The sequence below is a fragment of the Marmota flaviventris genome, chromosome 6 (genome assembly GCF_047511675.1).
Source record: "Marmota flaviventris isolate mMarFla1 chromosome 6, mMarFla1.hap1, whole genome shotgun sequence".
In the NCBI taxonomy this organism is placed as follows: domain Eukaryota; kingdom Metazoa; phylum Chordata; class Mammalia; order Rodentia; family Sciuridae; genus Marmota; species Marmota flaviventris.
The window spans coordinates 38,078,750-38,096,657 of NC_092503.1; the positions used below are offsets into that span (position 1 = coordinate 38,078,750).

The 17,908-nt window shown below is 40.5% G+C and overlaps 1 long non-coding RNA gene across 1 annotated transcript in view; it reads right to left on the minus strand.

The window, feature by feature from the left end:
• Positions 1-268: 268 nt before the first annotated feature.
• The window catches only part of LOC114102107 (uncharacterized), a 47,694-nt gene continuing 30,054 nt past the window's right edge, over positions 269-17,908 (minus strand). Inside the window, exons 4-5 of the long non-coding RNA XR_003584436.2 lie at positions 5,777-5,958; positions 269-4,956 (exon numbers count right to left, since the gene is read on the minus strand). This is a non-coding gene — a long non-coding RNA (uncharacterized lncRNA). The remainder of the gene's footprint in view (positions 4,957-5,776; positions 5,959-17,908) is intronic.

A 17,908-nucleotide genomic window follows, 5' to 3' on the forward strand; every position in this document is an offset into this window, starting at 1 on the left:
GTAGAAATAATCAAAGGAGGCCCCCTGCATGAAGTGGATTCTTCTAGAATAGACCACCCTGCCATTTAATCAAGTCTGGCCAATGTCCCAGGGAGCTTTTTCCGTCAGGCTGCATCCTTGTGCACACCATCAGGCCAAGGGCCTCCTGGAGTCTTCATTAACACATGGACAGCACACACACACATACACAAACACACACACACACACACACACACACACCAACTGGTGGAAAGAAGACTGACCGAATAGAGACAAAAGCCTCACCAAGTAAAGGAGTTTGTTTATATATGTCTGTTTCTCAGCATCTGCAGCTGTCATCTGTTTTCAGTTTGGTAATTTTTATTAAGGCAAAGTGGCACATGCTGTCATAGGAACTGCTCCAGCTCACGCTCCCCAGCAGGTCACCGGGTATCCCCTGGTGTGCTGAGACATGATATGTTTCCTGCCAGTGGATGAGGAGGAGGGAAAGCTCTGCCCAGCATCAATTTTTAGTTCAACACGGAAATAGACAAGACATGGGCAGACATGGAAATGCAGAGAACAATTACTCCATTTAAGGAATTTGTCTATTAATTTCACAAATAATTATTAAACCCTCATCGTTCCTTTCAATGAGTTAATTTGCCTGCGGAGGTTAAGATAGTTGGCCTGCCATCAGAAGGGTGGTTTTTGAGCTGTGATTTTTATTGTGGTCCATCCACATGTTTGGTCTGTTCTACCTCGACCCGGTCTCCATCTGGGACCAAGCTTCCTCAGTTTGAGAGTACAGCATAGAAGAGAATAAGGCTAACTCTGGTTCACATTGCAATTAAATCAGTGGTTCCAAGCTTCATTAGCACCAACTAAGTGAATTTACCACAATGATTTGGAGGTGGAGCCCTGGCAAACCATGAGACTAATTCACATTTTTATATGCTTTGAAGGAGAGTATCTGGTAGTATTGTGGTGATATATGCAGGTCTTTACCCAAGCACACTGCACTGTACAAAAGTGCATGAAAAATAATGTTGCAAAAACATTTTCTTAGAGTAAGAACTGAGATTAAGGTCACTAACTTTGAGAGTAATCATGATTAGTCCATCCAACACTGAGAAAAATTAGAAGAAAACAAGTGGGGTTGAGACTGGAAATTTCTAGATATTTGATACCTCTTTGGTGCCTTGCAGGACATGAGGTAGCATCAATACTGACAGAAGATGACCAGTGGAAAGTTCTAGACGGTAACCAGTATGGGCCCTTCTGGAAGGATGGATTAAGTGGCTTGGCCTGAGTTGCTTCCCTTAAAAACAACCAGAAACAATTTTTCAGGTGTCTGACAGATTATGCCATAATTCTACCAGAGCTTCAATGATAGGGAGCTTCATGAAATGTATGGATTCCACATACGAGAGCTCTTCTAGAGACTTCCCACATGTAGTTTGAAACCCGCCACTGAAGACCGTGGCTCCACCATTTCTTGAATACTCAGAGTGACCTGTTCAAATTGCCGCCTGATCCTGCTGTCTCTGTTACTCACTAATCAACTTGAGGCAAGAGTTTAATCTTTAGGAGGTTCAATTTCTTTTCTGTAACTCATGGAAAAGAGACCGTACTGACTGGGCACTGTGGCACACACCAGTAATCCCAGAGGTTTGGGAGGCTGAAGCCTGAGGACTGAGAGGTCAAAGCCAGCTTCAGAAACTTAGCAAGGCCCTAAGCAACTTAGCAAGATCCTGTTTCAAAATAAAATAAAATATTTTTTAAAAAGGGTTGGGGAAATGTCTTAGTGGTTAAGTGCCCCTGGATGCAATCCTCATACCAAATCAAACAAACAAAATAAAAAATAAAATGGACAGACCTTCTGGAGGCAGGGAGAGTAATCAAGATCAAAATTCTTGTTTGAACGCAGCTATGGTATAGATAACATGATATATGTGTAGTGTATACTGTGGTGCTCTAACCAAATCCCCTCCTTGGGCTAATGTATCCAATCTCCCCCTACTCCCTAACCCCTCACCCTCACCCCACCAAAATAACAGCTGCTAATGGCCTGAAGCTACTTCCTTCACTGGGAATTGCCCTAAGCAGCAGAGAACTGTCTCACTCAAAATTGCACGTCCTCCCAAGGGGTGACCTACAACCAGTGGTTGGCTTCCATAGGAAGCCGTAGGCTTGTCCATTTTGTTTAACTTTGGTATAATTCTGAATAACCACTCCAGTACTGTAGAATCATAGAATCTCTTGAAGATCAGTTGTAGCCTTATGTGGACCAGCTTCTTTTTTTTTACTTCTGGACAGATGTGTCATCCAAGAACATTCTTCAAAATACCTTCTGCATGCAGTTTTCTGTTTTTAGAGTTGCTTTCTGGAAAACCCACTGGAAGATGGTACCAGAAGTAATTGTAGGGAACAGATCATAAGAGAAGAATCATTTCCTGGGCTGAATGGTAGTGAAGACCCTACTACTACTTCTATGTAGAATGTGGACAGTTAAAACTATCACTTTGGTAAAGTAGGTTGAGATATTGGTGGAAGGAGACATACTGGCAGTTGTAGCATCTCTGGTGCTGGAGAAGTAAAGGAAATTGTAATGATAATGACTTGGGAATTGTAAAGTTGTTGCTGAGCATCACTGAGTTAGGCTCATGGTGATTAATAATCAACTAAAGGTAAAATGGGAAAACTAGCATGCAGTATTTACGGGAAGTAGGTGTCTTGTAACTGGTGGATAGACAGAGGAGGACCAGAATCAGGATTATAAGAGTGTTGGAGCTTCAGGAAGCCTAAACTGTATCCTGGTTGTTCTTCTGATCCAATGTCATGCTCCAGAGAGGAAAGGCTTAGAATTTTGAGGATTCGTCTGGGAATATCTGAGTAGATGCAAATATTGTAAACATTTCACTCTTTAAGTCTTCTGGGCTTTCAGAATTAATATGGTAGAATATAATGACTCCACTTAGCCTGAAGATCGTGTGGAACTCTCAGCAGTGAGCAAAAGCCTGCCCTCACCCCTTGAAGATCTACTCTCTTTTCCCTTCCAGGAAATCAGACAAATGACAATGGTCAAAATTCAGCACAGCCTGACTGAGGATGTTTTGGGCCAGCTAAGGGAGGAGAGAGACTAAACAACAAAGAAGCTCTGAAACCTGGCTTGTTTGTAACAACAGGAGTGGAATAAATATTCATGGACCTGGATCCTGAGGGGTCTGGATCAAGGAGAAATGAAACATAAAGTAGAATAAGGGGGAGAAACTGATATAAGAGCACTCTGGTGAGGCAGAACCAAGTTGTAGCCTCTTGCCGCAGCCTCTTACAGAATCCTCATGTAGTATCTGTGCTGCAGCAGATTAATGTGGTATGGAACCAGCCATACAGCATATACTCTTTTCTCATCATCAGAAAAGAATTTTTATATATCGTTCCCCTTCATGTGGAATAAGCAACATTATACACTTGCCATCTTTCCCAAGGCTATGTTAATTTCCTTGCTTTCTGAAAGAACCTGGTCTATCTACACACTCCTCAGTACTTCAGTCCTCTATATTGATGAAACCTTACTAACTAGAACAGATTAGCAAAAACTGGAAAGTATGTAAGAAACTTTGACATAACTGAACCACACCTGAGGGTGGGAAATAAACCCTGTGAAGATTCAGAGACATTTTTTTAGAAATTCAGTGTTTGGGGATATCTTGGGGCATCCCCTCCAAGTTAAGGATATATTGTTGCATCTCAAGCTCCCCACCATTAGGAAAAAGCACAATACTGTGACTCTCCTTTGGGTTCTGGAAGCAGCATCTTCCACACTTGGAATACTTCTGAGACCTATTTGATGAGTGGTGACATGGGAGGTTGCCAAATATGAACGGGACCTAGAGAAGGAAAGATCTCGGCAGCACAGGCAGGGCATGTGATTAAGCAGAATCTTTGGTGCCAGAGGTGTCTGTGGTGGGAGAGGATGCTGCATGATGTTCACTGAAAAACCCAACAGGAAAACTAGTGTTGACCAGGGTTTTAGGAACTGTACAACATTCAATAAGTATTTCTTGGCTTGCTATTTTGCATTGGTAGAGATGAAGTAGCTGACCACAGGACATCAAGTGGCCATGCCACCGGTGCTGCTCATCATGAGTGCATTCTGTCACCATCCCTGTTGCATAAGCACCTCTCCCACAGCTCTCACTTAGGGCTTCTAGGGGTGGGAGAAGCTTATGATCAGCTGGTAGCAGAGGACAAGCCTGAACATAGGCCTGGGTCAGCTTGTGCATGTTAATGCAAACTGAAGATGCTGCTGTGCTCCAACCCCACACAGGAGGGACCCTGAAGGATAGGGATAAGGGAACATCCTCCCAGTGGACAGTTCCATGTCATGAGCAATCCATGGGCTGTGTGTGTGAGCTATGTGCATTTGAGCATATGAGGGGCCTGGTGTTTTGCGCTTTTTGGGGCTGTGTGACACATGTGTACCTTTCCTCTTGCTCTGCCTGTGATCCTACACAGCACCTGAGATGGACGTGACTTGCCAAGATGTCAATCAATCTGCTGACCACAAGATATCACCAAGCAAGACTCCACTCTTTGAAACCCCACCCCTTGCCTTATTTGGGAGGAATTTTCTATAGAATGTTTTTTCCCCAATAAATAGAGGTGTTTGGGTTCTCACTCTTGCTTGCCTCTCTTGCTCTCCTTGTCCTCTTTCCAGTATGGAGCTGATCTTTGAGGTCGCAGAGCCGTCCCTGACCCCAGCAATTGAGAAAAAGGTATTTTTGTGTTTGTGTGGTTTCTTCACCTTTTTCATAGTTATTGATACAGTCAACTCCTTTGAACCCAGCTCATCTTGTCAGCCTGACCAGCTGGTGACAATTCTGGGTGGTACTTCCATGTCATATGAAAAGAGAAGTATCCAAAGATAAGAATGTAGATGTATCCAGGAACAGTGGCAAATGGCAAAGTTTGGAAGACTGTGGACAAAGAGACCTAAAAAAGAGGAACATGGAAGGATCTATTAGAATGAGCCAGAGGGTTAAGATTTTTGTAAAATTATTCCCTACCTAGGTGTCTCTACCATAGGAGAAACATTAAGCAACCAAATTAATAGAATGACTCAGTCAGTTGAACATCAGCCAGTATCTATCACAGTATCTATCCTACTGTGCAGACACAGTAGGAACATGAATAGAGTAACTATAGTGGCAAGGATGGGGACTATCATGGGCATAATTGTATGGACTCCCCTTCCTACTCACTTATGCTACCAAATGACCATCAACTACAAAGACCAATGCAGAGACCCTTAGAGTGTACTAATTGTGGAGGATAATAATCAACCACTAGGTGAAAAGTTGATAACTTTGGGCTTCTTGCTTCCTGGAAAGGCAATGATTCATCTTAACTGTTATCTGTACAGATTCTGGGTATGAGTTTGCCTTTCCTGCTGACAGAGCCTCTACCAGTATCACTGGGTTTGATTCATCAGTACCACTGGGTATGATTTATCAGTGCAGGATACTGCATAACATTGCCTTAGACCAAAGTACCCACTGTATAGCAAAAGATGGATAGGTCAGTCCTGTGCACATTGGCCCCATCACATGTAGCAGCTGCTGGTCTGACAGAGTGGTTATAACAGCCTTTTAAGTGAACAAATGAAGTGATAACTTAGAGAGGACACCTTCTGAGGGTGTGTCACCATCCTCCAAAATGTGATATATATTGTTAACTTCAGGCTCTATGAGTCAAGAGGTTCTGGCACCCAGAGGAGAATGGTTCCACAGGGCACAGTAGTAGTATAACTTACATGAAGTGTGAATGCCATTTGGTCACTGTAGTCAAGAAGAAAGGAATCTCCATACCGACGAGAATTGTTGACCTTGATTTTTAGAAGGAGGCAGGGCTGCTGCAATATAGTGAGCACAGGAAAGAATATGTCTCTCATACTCCTGGTTGCAATAGTAAATGAACAAGTATATCAGCCATGACCTAAGAAAAACAAGGTGACCAGAGATAAGGGTCAGAGTTTCCATACCAGGCAAGTTGCCTAGACCAGCAGAGGTTCTTGCTGAAAATGAGGTGAATCTAGAATAGGACGTCGAAGAGGTATAATGACTATCAGCTGTGTTTTTGAGATCATTTACAGCACCAGTGGCTTTGTTCATTCCCCATCCTCTTTGAAAGATCTCTGAGGAGCAAGATCAGATAGAATATAGAGAATCTGTTCCCAAATAGGAAAATTTATACAGTGCAAGTGGATCTGAATGGTACAAGGGCTGGCTTGTAGTGGAAACTGTGGTGCTCCTGCCAAATTCCCTGCTTCAGGGCTAATGCATGCAGTTTCCTCTCAGTTCTCCATTATTTTCCTGGTATATTTCCTCCTTGAAGATGTTGGCTGCTGAGGGCTCCCATCTGTGCCCTTTCAGAAGTATTCCTTGACAGTACAAAGTGGCCCCAACCAAGATTATGTTCCCTTCCACAGTAGTCTCTGGTCAATGGCTGGCTTAGGTGAACATGCAAAATCTAGCTCCTCATCTCAATTGAGAATAGCTCTGAAGCACATTTCAGCTCTGAAACATTGCATGTAATAAGCTGAGGCTTTAGTTTTTTCTTCCCTTTCAGGTCAGTGTCATTCCCTGCATGATCCTAGCCTGTTTAATTCCTTGCAGGCGTATCTTCCAAAAGCACTCTTAAGTAAACCTGCACACAATTCTCTATCTTAAATCTGTTTCCAAGGCACTCGAATGAAGACAATATATAAAGCTCCTAGTTCTAGCATAGTGCTTAGAAGACACCTACCAAGTGTCAGATCTCTCTTTCCCTCTATTATTTATTTCTCATGTGAAACCACAGCCCTTGTCTGTAATCATATAAACATTTATCAAGCAGTCCTAATATAATGGATCGTGATAAGAACAAAGGATGAGAATGTGGTAAGCTGTCAGGAGACACAAATCCCACAGCCTCACATGCTGAAGCAATGAATGACGGTCCTAAGCAAACTTTGTGGGGGGTATTTTAGTGCTAATGTGCCTATTGCCAATTTAACCCTCTGTGGTGGGGATGATTCTTCCCATTGAACAAAGAAACTGAAGCTCTAGAGGAGAGAATCAGCCCACTTTCTAGTATGCCTCAAGGCCCTCTTGCTTCACAAATACTTTTACTCTCCAGACAGCAAGTCCTCACCCAGGAGCCCACTGATTGCAATGAGCATCCAGATTTCCTATGTCATAGTGTTTGGTGACTGTTGAAAAGGAAGTATTTGGTATTGTACCCTAAAACTGAGTTCTTAATGTGTAAAAGTCAAGTAGAAGAGTGAACTGTTTCTCTGAAGCTCTTACTCTAATAAAGATAGTCATTGTACCAGAAAATCAAACTTTTGTTTTGCGTGGAGTGGTGGTGAAGTGAATATTCCTCAGGGTTCCAGGCTGACCAGGAATGGTATGATTACCTATTGCAACTTTTGTGAGCCAGGACATATGGAAGGATGAACTCTGAAGATCTCAGTTTTGATACGATCTTCTCTAGAGAATTCACAAGAGCTTCTTTTTGTCTTTTCACTGCCTCAAACTCTTGTGGACACTATTTCCCTGAGTAACACATGCTAGAGAACTATTGGAGGATGTAGAGAAATGTGTTTTGTGATTTACAGCATGCAAAAATTGCAGTCAGAGAAAAACAGGGAGAGACAGAGACAGAAAGGGAAGTGGGGGCGGGTGGGGTGGGGTGGAGTGGAGATCCTGTTTAGGGAAAAAAAATAAGTCCTCGTCTTCTCCCGCTCCATGCCAAGTGGATATTGCTGCTGCGAGGGGGCATTTGGCCAGATGGGCAGAGGCCGGAATGGCAGCCACAGAGCTATGGCTTGGGGCCATGGGGAAAGCAGTCCACATGGCAGACGGAGGCTGAGTTAGGGTAAGAGGCTAGGGGAAGTGGGAGGTTCCAGGAGCAAATTGTTGGAGCCAGTATAGAGATTTGGTAATTAAAGTTTAAGATCTGCGTGGTAAGGAATGAGTGACAAAAATCCTCTTGAAGCTGCTATTGGGTTTTGAGGTGAACGTGTTTCTTGTACATCTGCTGAAATGTCAAGATTTTAAGATTACACGCACCTGTGGCCCATGTGTCTGCTGCATGGACAGCCCCCCTTTAAGTAAAACAAAATGGTCTGAGCTCCACATATCTCTTCCAGGCCACCCTCCTCTGACACATTAGGATAGGACGGGCTCTGCTGTCTGCTCTGGGCCCCACCAGCCACCAGCTTGCTTCTGCTCTTGCGTTCATCTCCCCGTCTGAACTCAGGTCTTTGCCAATCCCGGAACTTGGGACGACTCCTCTCTTGCATTATTTCCTGCTGCTACAAGGCTTTGGTGGTCAGCAGTTTCCATTCCTTCCATTGATGATGGGGAGAGGTCATGGAATGGGTAATAGTAACACAAAACACCTCAGCTTGTCTGCAGCTGCCATAGGCTTGGCCTCTTCTTCTTGGATCTCTTGTCCTGCTCTTCCATGCCTGTTCCTGGTCTGAATTCCAGTCTCTTCCCTCTCTGTTTTTGAGGGCTGGAATCAAACATAAGGCCCAGCCTCCTTGTTATTGCTGTGGCTGGTCTTCATTGGATTCTGAGGCTCCAGTCACACTCTCCCCCACCAGGCTCTCTTCACATTGAGGTTTTGATAGCCACACACCCAAGCAGTTTCCCAGCCTTAGAGTGAAACATGAGCCTGATTTCTAATTCCTCACTTGACATTTTCTCTGCTCACTTTTCTTTCCCCATCTCTGGGGTGATGATACCTCTGGCTTATATTAAACTATTCTCTGAAAACCTTTGTGTGCAAAATGGAAACTCTTGGATCTAGAATCTACCTTTACATATCTAACCCTGGATGCCAAATACATATATATAATTTGCACAGTCTTACATGAACAGTCTTACACATATATATGAACAGTATTACATATATATGTACAATATACATAAATATATCTGTAAGACTATTCATTTTGGTTTAGATTGTGATAGAAAAATATTGATGAGAATTTTTTTTAAGTACTAGGAATTGAACCCAGGGGAACTTTATCACTGAAATAAGTCCCAGTCCTTTTTTAAAAAAAATTTATGTTGAGACAGGTGTTGAAGTTTTCATGAAGTTGCTAAGACTAGTCTCAAACTTTCGATCTTCCTAACTAAGCTGCTAGTGTCACTGGGATTACTGGTGTGTGCTACCACATTGGTTACAGAAAAGAATTTAAACTGTCTATCAGTAGAGAAAGAATTGACTAGATTATGGTCCATAGTACAATAAAGTACTTACAACATTAAAAAGAATAAAGAGTCTTTGTTTACCTGAATAATATGAATGATTCATTGTACATTGAAAAAGCATTCTCTGAATCAAAAAGTAGGACATGATCAAAAACAAGCCTTTCTCTTCATTCCTCTTTCTTTCTCCCTCCATCCTTTTCAATGTAGAGATATCTTAATAAATAGGAACAGGTGAAAAAAGGAAGGCCTCAAGTTGGTTTTGGGCAGTGGATTGAGAGAGATGTGCTTTTATAATTTTACTTCCTAACATTTACAATTAGTTATATAATTATTAATATCTGTTTAATTTTTTAAAAAAATTTTCAAGTAAGAACATTTACAAGATAATATAATATGAACCCAACTGACAAAAACAAAGGAATCAGGCTAAATGATTCCCAAATAAAATAAAGTTTTGTTATTAGGATATGTGATAAACAAATAAGATTTTTATAATAATGTAAATTGTAAAATGCCTTACGTAATTTTTTTTTCTTATTTCCTTTTTTAACCAGGGATCGAACCCAGGGGCACTTAACCACTGAGCCACATCCCCAGTCCTTCTTATTTTTTATTTTGAGACAAGCTCTCACTAGGGCTTTGCTAAAGTTGCAGAGACTGGCTTTGAATTTGCACTCCTGAACTTCTAGGATTACAGACATGCACTACTGCACCAAGCTGTTACATAATTTTTGAAATATATTAAGCACTTGCAATATGTAATCCTTTTTCAAAAAATAATTTTATCATTTAGTATATTCTTTTGCTTCCTGTAGTCCTTTTTATTATTGTGGTATTTAAATATGTTCATTGACTTAAAAGTATTAATGAAATTAAATTTTTTCTCTAGAAATTTCATAACTAAATGCATACTTATAATTTTTTCTTGATTTGTTTAATATTTAGCTAAGTGCTTGTATGCAGTGTTTATTCAGTCAGCAAATTAATCATGCAACATTCTTTTGATCAAGGTGGGATGAGGTAGGAAAAGACACAGCTCCGGGTCCCTTAGCATATAGCCCAGCTCTTTTGTGCTGTGTAAACCTTGGAGGTTCTGAGTTTAGGGGCACCTGCCTGATTTTTCATCTCTCTCTTGTCCCACCCACAACTACTGAGAGTAAATGGGCGTGGAGAGAGATGCAAGATTAATCTTCCAGGAATGTGTCCATGCAATGAAGCCATTGGTCCTCTGCTACAGATCTTCAGCACATCATCTTATGGTTACCAGTGTGTCCTGCCTTGATCCCACATGAACCTTGGTAATCATGGATATAGCCATGAAATGTGATTAGACCACTGTTAAACCCCTAGATTTCTAGTATCTTCAAAAATACTAGCATATCCCTTTAAGAAACTGAATTTGCTCTTTCAGATCAGGACAAGAGTCTACTTATTCCACAGAAGCAATAATTCAGTTATAGTGGTCCTGGTGGCCTAAAAAAGTCAATGCTGCTTCCAGAGGTGCCTGATTTACTTTCAGAATGTAATTTATGTACTGGGAAAATTGCATTTGGTGGGTTTTTGTTCTGTGAAGCTCAGAGGCAGGTCAAAAATTGAGAATTCAGCCTAGGACCTCGGAATATGTGGCAAAGATATAATACCACTAAAATGGAAATACAAAAGCCTCTACATTCTGGAAGAGTTTTTTTTTTTTTTTTTTTTTTTTTTTTGTGTGTGTGTGCATTCTTCTTGTTTAGTTTTGCAACCCTTGATCTAGAGAATTGAGTTTCTCAAACACAGGGTTGCTGCCAGCATAACAATCCATTCCCACAATATCTAATGTGACTCAATCACCATGCGACAGATGCTGGAGAAACAAATGATAGCGAAGACCCACAAGAAAAAGCACTTCTAGAGCACAGGCCCTGTCCCTTCACTCATTGTCCTGTCATGTTTGTTTTCCATCGGTCTAGGGAATATGCTAGAGATTTGGAGTTAAATGTGCAGCGTCACTCAAGTGGGAACGGTCTCATTTCTCAGCTCACCCAAAAGGATGAACCAACCACACAAACCAGGAGAAGCAGATGAAAAAAAAAATCATAATATGTCACCAGGGAATCTTCTCTGCATCTACCCTATCACTTCCCAAACGTTGCCCTTCCCTCTTTAATCTTTTTTTTTCAATATTTATTTTTTAGTTGTAGTTGCACACAATACCTTTATTTATTTTTATGTGGTGCTGAGGATCGAACCCAGGGCCTCGCATGTCCTAGGCGAGTGCTCTACTGCTGAGCCACTTTAATCTTGATTTTAATGTTGGGAGGTTGTTTTTAAGTTAGTGGATTGTGTTTTTTGAATTAGGTGCTACCTAGAAGCATGAAAAAGAAATTGAAGTTTGGGTCTCTGCTCTCAGAATGCCTGGAATCAAGACTCCATATCCTGGAGTTTTTTGTCTTTCTCTTTTGAAGATTTTAAGCACATTCAACTGTCCTCCTCCCTTCCTTGGTCTGCCTTAGGGGACAATGAGATGATCACATTTTTATTTCTCATGAGGAACATATGGACAGGCTCAGAAACTTTTAAAGTGTTAATTAGTAGCAGTCACACTTGAATCAGGTATAATCTCTTATTGCCTTGGGACTAAGTCCTTGAATAACAGAATTTTGACCAGCATGGAAACTTTTTTTTTTTTTTTTAAGCTGAAAACCTCCAGATCAAACTTCTTAGTCTTGCCATCAGGTTATTTGCTAACAAATTAGATTTTAGAGCCAAGTAGTTCTACATTTGGAGCAGCCAATAGTGTGTAGTGTCCTGGGTTTATATGCCATAACTCTAGCCCAGAAGTTGGGATGCTCCAGTCAGGGAGCAAGGCATGCCAGGATCCAGGACACACAGGAGTGTGTGTGGCACAGGTTTCTGGTCAAGGATGTGTTTTTCAACTCTTAAAGCTACTTCAGGAGTACTGAAACCACAGAATGCCCATTTCTTGCTCTGTTAGCTGGATAATGTTTGGTGTGAATACATTCTACACCTCCTTCTCTGTTTAGCTATGACTTATTCATACTTAGACACGGTCCTCCAGGAATTGGTGCTATATTTGAGCTTGCAGAAGAAATTTTTTTTTCTATATCCTAGTAAAGTCAAAAGAAGCCTCGTATAAATCTTGGATTTCTTTATGGTGCCTGGCTTGTAACTGTACTCAAAAATATATTTGTTGATTAAACCAGAAATTGTCCAAATAAAATCTAGAGGAAGAAAATAACTTCCATAGTTCCAAGAGAGTCATCCCTTCCTTTAAATAAGCAGAGAATCCGTCTCCCTTTGTTTGAATCCTTTGCATATATTTTCCTTTCTTCTTGACACTTGCTGGTTAGTCACTATGCTTTGAATTAGTAAGGCGACGGGTGCCGGCCTGGGTGAGCCCTGCCACATTTAGGTTTGTTGAACATTGCAAACTGCTTTGAGTTCAGAAAACCCAGAGCATGTTTGGCAAAGCCCTCTCCCCTCAATGTTTTAAGAGCATGTGGATTTAGATGGAAATTTAATCTGCATGTTCATTTACACGTAACTCATCAAAACATTTTAAAGAGCGCTTTGAAGTCTGCAGAGCCTTTTCAATCCTTTTTATGGAAACTTTTTAAACATTTTGGGGGTTTTCGTGGGAAGCTGTGTTTGGCTAAGATGAAGCATACTGAATACTGGACCCCTCTTACACTCCCCAGATATTTTATATTGATCTAAATATCATAACCTCTGTTCACATGAGTTCTGTTGGTGTTGCTACTCATTCTTGCATTTCTAAATCAATCTGTTCATTAAACTTTATGGAGAAAACAACACATAATTGAAATTTGAAAAAAATTAAAACAGTGTCAGGTTTTGATGGAAAAACTTTGGACGTGGTCAGGCTTTGACAGTATTCTCATAAAGGATGAATGTGCTTTGGGCAATTCAAACTGGCCAAAAGGAAAGAAAAAATACTTCCATGTGGTTGGAGAATGACTAGTATCTCCATTAGCTGACAAAACTCAGTGTGCTGGAAAAATTTTCTAAGTTTCAGTTTGATCTTCAGAATATTGACCGAATGTGGGCAGAGAGTGGCACACTTACATTTGATCTTGCTAAGGAGTTTGGTGCAACATGACAGGATGAATCTGGGGAAGGCTGGTCCAGATGGTGACTGCAGTGTTAGCTGATGAAGCAGACAGGTGGGCACAGATCTGAGAAAGACTTAGAAGTTACATTAGCAGGAATAGACAATTGCTGGCTACCTAGAAGGAGGATGGTAGTGATAGTAAGTAAAGGAATAAAAACTGTAGGAAGATTGGATGGTGAGCTCAGTGATAGACCTATTGACTCTTGACATGTTAATGGAGGTATAGGGAGATGTTGAACCTAAGGACCTGAAGCTATGGGGAGAAATCTTGCCTGAAAAAAAAAAATTAGGTAGTTACTAGCTAATAGCTTGAGTAGTCATAGGAGATAAGTGGGTGAGCCACTGGTGAAGGTTGATAGATCAAATTTATACTTTTGGAGATGGAGGAGATTCAGAAAAGGGGTGCAGCAGAAAGGGAAGGGCTATTCTAGGTGGTAGAAATATGAGCATGTTTTAGGTGGAGGAAAAGAGCCTGTTTGGGGAAAGAAAAGTCTAAAGACTTAAGGTTTAGATAAGATTTCTCAGGGGAAAATTTGATGAAGGACTGGGTCAAGACTAGAGGGAGTTTTGGCATGTAGAAGAAAGCTTGACTTCTGAGACCAGAGGAAAGGAGAGGAGACAGAAGAAGGAGGTAGTATTTAAAGATGGATGCCTATGTATATGTGAGTGTTTTAGTTAGTGATTTCACTGCTGTGACTAAAGGATCTGACCAGAACAATTTTAGGGGAGGAAAAGTTTATTTGGGGGCTCCCAATTTTAGAGGTCTCAGTCCATGGATGGTAAGCTCCATTCTTCAGGGTTTGAGTTGAGACTGAACACCATGGTAGAAGAATGTGGCAGAGAGAAGCAGCTCACATGGTGGTCAGGAAGCAGAGAGACTCCATTTGCCAGATATAAATGCATACCCCAAAGCCACACCCCCAATTCCCACCTATTACCTATCTTCAGTTACCCAGTTACCACTCAGTTAATCCCTATCAGGAGATTAATTCTGATTGGGTTAAGGCTCTCACAACCCAATCATTTGTCCTCTGAACCTTGTTGCATTGTCTCCCACGTGAGCTTTTGAGAGACACCTCACATCCAAATCATAACAGTGAGTATATAGGATTTTAAGTTTCTGAAGAAGTGCTAGATAATGTTGTTATCTATAAACCATTAGAAATATGACCATGCTTGACACATGAGAAAGGTTGAGAGGAATAGAGAGCAGTAAATTTATATTGGTGTGGAATAAAACATATACATAATGTTTGCTCAGGGAAATAAAAGGCAAACAGACCTTGCATTAGTCATTCCAGGAACTCTGTCGGGTGTATGTATTTTTATGCCTATTTGGAGGGGAGGACCTCTAAATTCTATCAAAATAAATCTATAAATATTCTACTTCCAGGATTCCAAATGATTCTAACTTTCATGAATGAACGCTCTTCTCTCTTAGTTCTTTGAGAGGTTTGATATTAATCAAAATTAGAAATCTATGAGCATCTCTTTGGCTAGCTAGAAAATATTGACATTTCTTGGAATTTTAGGATAACTGAATATTTACAGATTATTATGCTATGCTTTTGTTTTGGATATTATTGAATTATTTTGCATTCTTTCCTAATAAGTAGCTTGAAGACAGAGAGAAGTATTTTCTACTTGGTTGGGCAATGAGAAGAATCTATTTTCAATTTTTCAGCAAGCAATAAATACAGCAGGTAGTGACTGACAAACAGTTGTCTGTTGTCTTAGTCAAGTTGCCTAAAGGAAGATCCTGAGACAGGGTTCAGTCATATGTGATTTGTGGAGAGGCATTCTCAGGAAACCCTTGTAAAGGAGGGAATAATGCAAAGTAAGGAAGAGGGGAGTTGAACAAGGCAGTGGCCTTTGGCTTGATTATGGGGAGAATGAGCTTTGTAGTTTAAATTTCAATACAGAGTTTCCCACCTTGAGGTAAAGGGGCCAAACATTAGTATCTTTTTGTCAGTCAGTCACTGGTCACCTGTTGGGAGTAGAGAGTAAAGTATGGGTGTGAAAATGGTGACGAAGTCTTCCTAGTTAGCTGGCACCAGTCACACAGGATAAGACTCTGAAGAATGAAACAGGTATAAGCCTTTAGGCAACCACTGGAATAATGGGTTCAGTGGCTGGTGAAGATAATCTGTGGGGGTCACCAACAGCATCCACTACAATATTGAATTCATTTCTTTCTGACATTAACTATAAAATGTCCTAGAGCAACTTGAAAGTCAATTAATGATCAAATATCTATTGAGAATATGTGATGTGCAAGATATTTTAAATTTAACAACAATAACAAAAAAAATGACTTCTCTGCTTAGTACCAACATAACTATTGTTTGTTAAGTTGATGAAAGTTGATCTCATTTTAAGCCATTATTTGGTCTGCTTGAGCTGTACTCTGCTGACAAAATGTTGAAGTATTAGAAGAAACTGATCAAGCATACTAGATCTGGGAAATCTCTGTCTCTACGACAATGGTTCTTAAACTTTAACATATATCAGAATCATCTAGAAGGCTTATCAAAGCACAATTTCAGTCTCCTTCTACCTCTCACAGGAGAATCTCCCCTCTTCTGATCTGGAGGTATTCCTAGGCTACTTTGTTCTTGTTTAATATTGTTGCTGATTGTGATTCCACATCACTACCCTTGAGCTGAGTAACTCTTACTTTGAGCTACTCAGGTCAGTGGAGGCAGTATTTCCTCCTCCGAGTCCTAGTTGCAAACGCGCGTGTGCACACACACACACACACACGCGCACACACACACACACACAAAAACTAGTGACAATAAAAGGCACAATTCCCTTTTGTTGTACCTGTTGATGATTGTGTCCTTAAGATTGCAAACTCTATCCAGGTGGGCATTGGGTCATTATAGAGGCAACTAGAATAATGAAAACCTAGATCAGCTCTGTAAAACAGAAATATAATGCATACCATCGTGTAACTTGCTCAGTAAAACAAATGGGAGACTATTGTTTTGGAATGAACTCCTGTACTAGGCCCCAGCAGACTAGACCAAACTAGAATAGAGAGCCACTCATGCCAGATACCACGAATCAAATTGAATTTGAAAATCAGCCAGTTTTCTAAAGAATAAGGGATTCACATCAACTAATCCAAGGGGACCTGGTCAACCTGAGTCATCATGATAAAAAAGGCTTCTGTGCTTTAACCTTATAAGGAAGAAATCTGATGCTAGCCAATGTGCCTTTTGAACCATGCAGTCTTCTTGTTCTGCTCAAGGCTATCTGATGAAAACTGATTATTTCTCTGTGCCTAATGGAGGTCCTTTCATTTTGTAGACTGGATGCTGCCTGATTCATGAATTGTTATAAACCATTAGTTCTTTAAAATTTATGTTTTTTTTTTTTTTTTTTATGGTACTGGGGATTGAACCCAGGGCCTTATGCATGCAAGGCAAGCACTCTGCCAACTGACGCTGTATCCTCAGCCCCAAAATGTTGAAATTTTATTAGCTGATAAAATTTAAATTCTTCATTATTCACATTCAAAAAAGAAAAATAATGAAATTAAGTTTAATAATATATTTGAATTTAGTCTAATAATCTAAAATATTACCACTTTAACATATAATCAATATAAAATTATTGAAATATTTTGAAATGTTCTTAGAAATCTGGTGTACAGGGCAGATCAATTTGGACTAGCTACTTTCAAATGCTCATCATCCATATGTAGGTGATGGCTACCATACTGGATAGTACAGATGATGGTCTGCTTTTGTTACAATTGTTGAAATTTTTATTAAAAATGTGATCTCTCTCTAATGTCTCAATTTTTCAATTTTTGTTTAGTAGCTGGAAATCTGCTTCTCTAGGGCTTAACAATGTGCAGAGACAATAAGGAAGTTTCCAAAGGCTGCCAAGGGTACCCAAGAATCTGTGGGTATCTGTCTGCAGAATGCAAGCAAGACTTCAGAGTTTCTTTTAAAAATAGCCAATGATTTTGATAAATACAATGAATAGGAGCCCCTCATCATCAAGGACATGTTGTTTCCCAATAATTGCCAATGTTGAATCAATTTTTAGGGTTCCAAGTGGAAGATAAGAACTTTTACGTTTTATTTTAGCCCTTCCAGTAGCCTGGAGCATGGGCAGGCAAGTTCAAGGACTCCACAGCACATGGACACAGGCCAATGGGAAGCTGTACAAGGTTGGTTCCAATTAGTCTGAGGTTAGCAAGAAGTTTAGCTTCATTCCTGCCTAGAGGCAGGGTGCTAAAACTCATATAATGCAAATTTTAAAAGTAATGAAAAAAACTTGCATACATAGGCGTCTATATACAATGATATCATGTGTTATCTTCTGTTTGACTCGCTGTCCACAGTGGAAGGACTTATATTACTTCTCTTTCTGCAGGTTGTTGTGGTCAGGGCCTTGAATCTGGTCACACATTTACTAGTGCCTTGATCCTGAATTTGAACCAGAGTCTTTTGATTGTTAGCTAGAACCATTTCATCCAGATATTGCTTGGAGAAGTACCTGCAATGTGGGTGCTACAGGGTGCAAACAA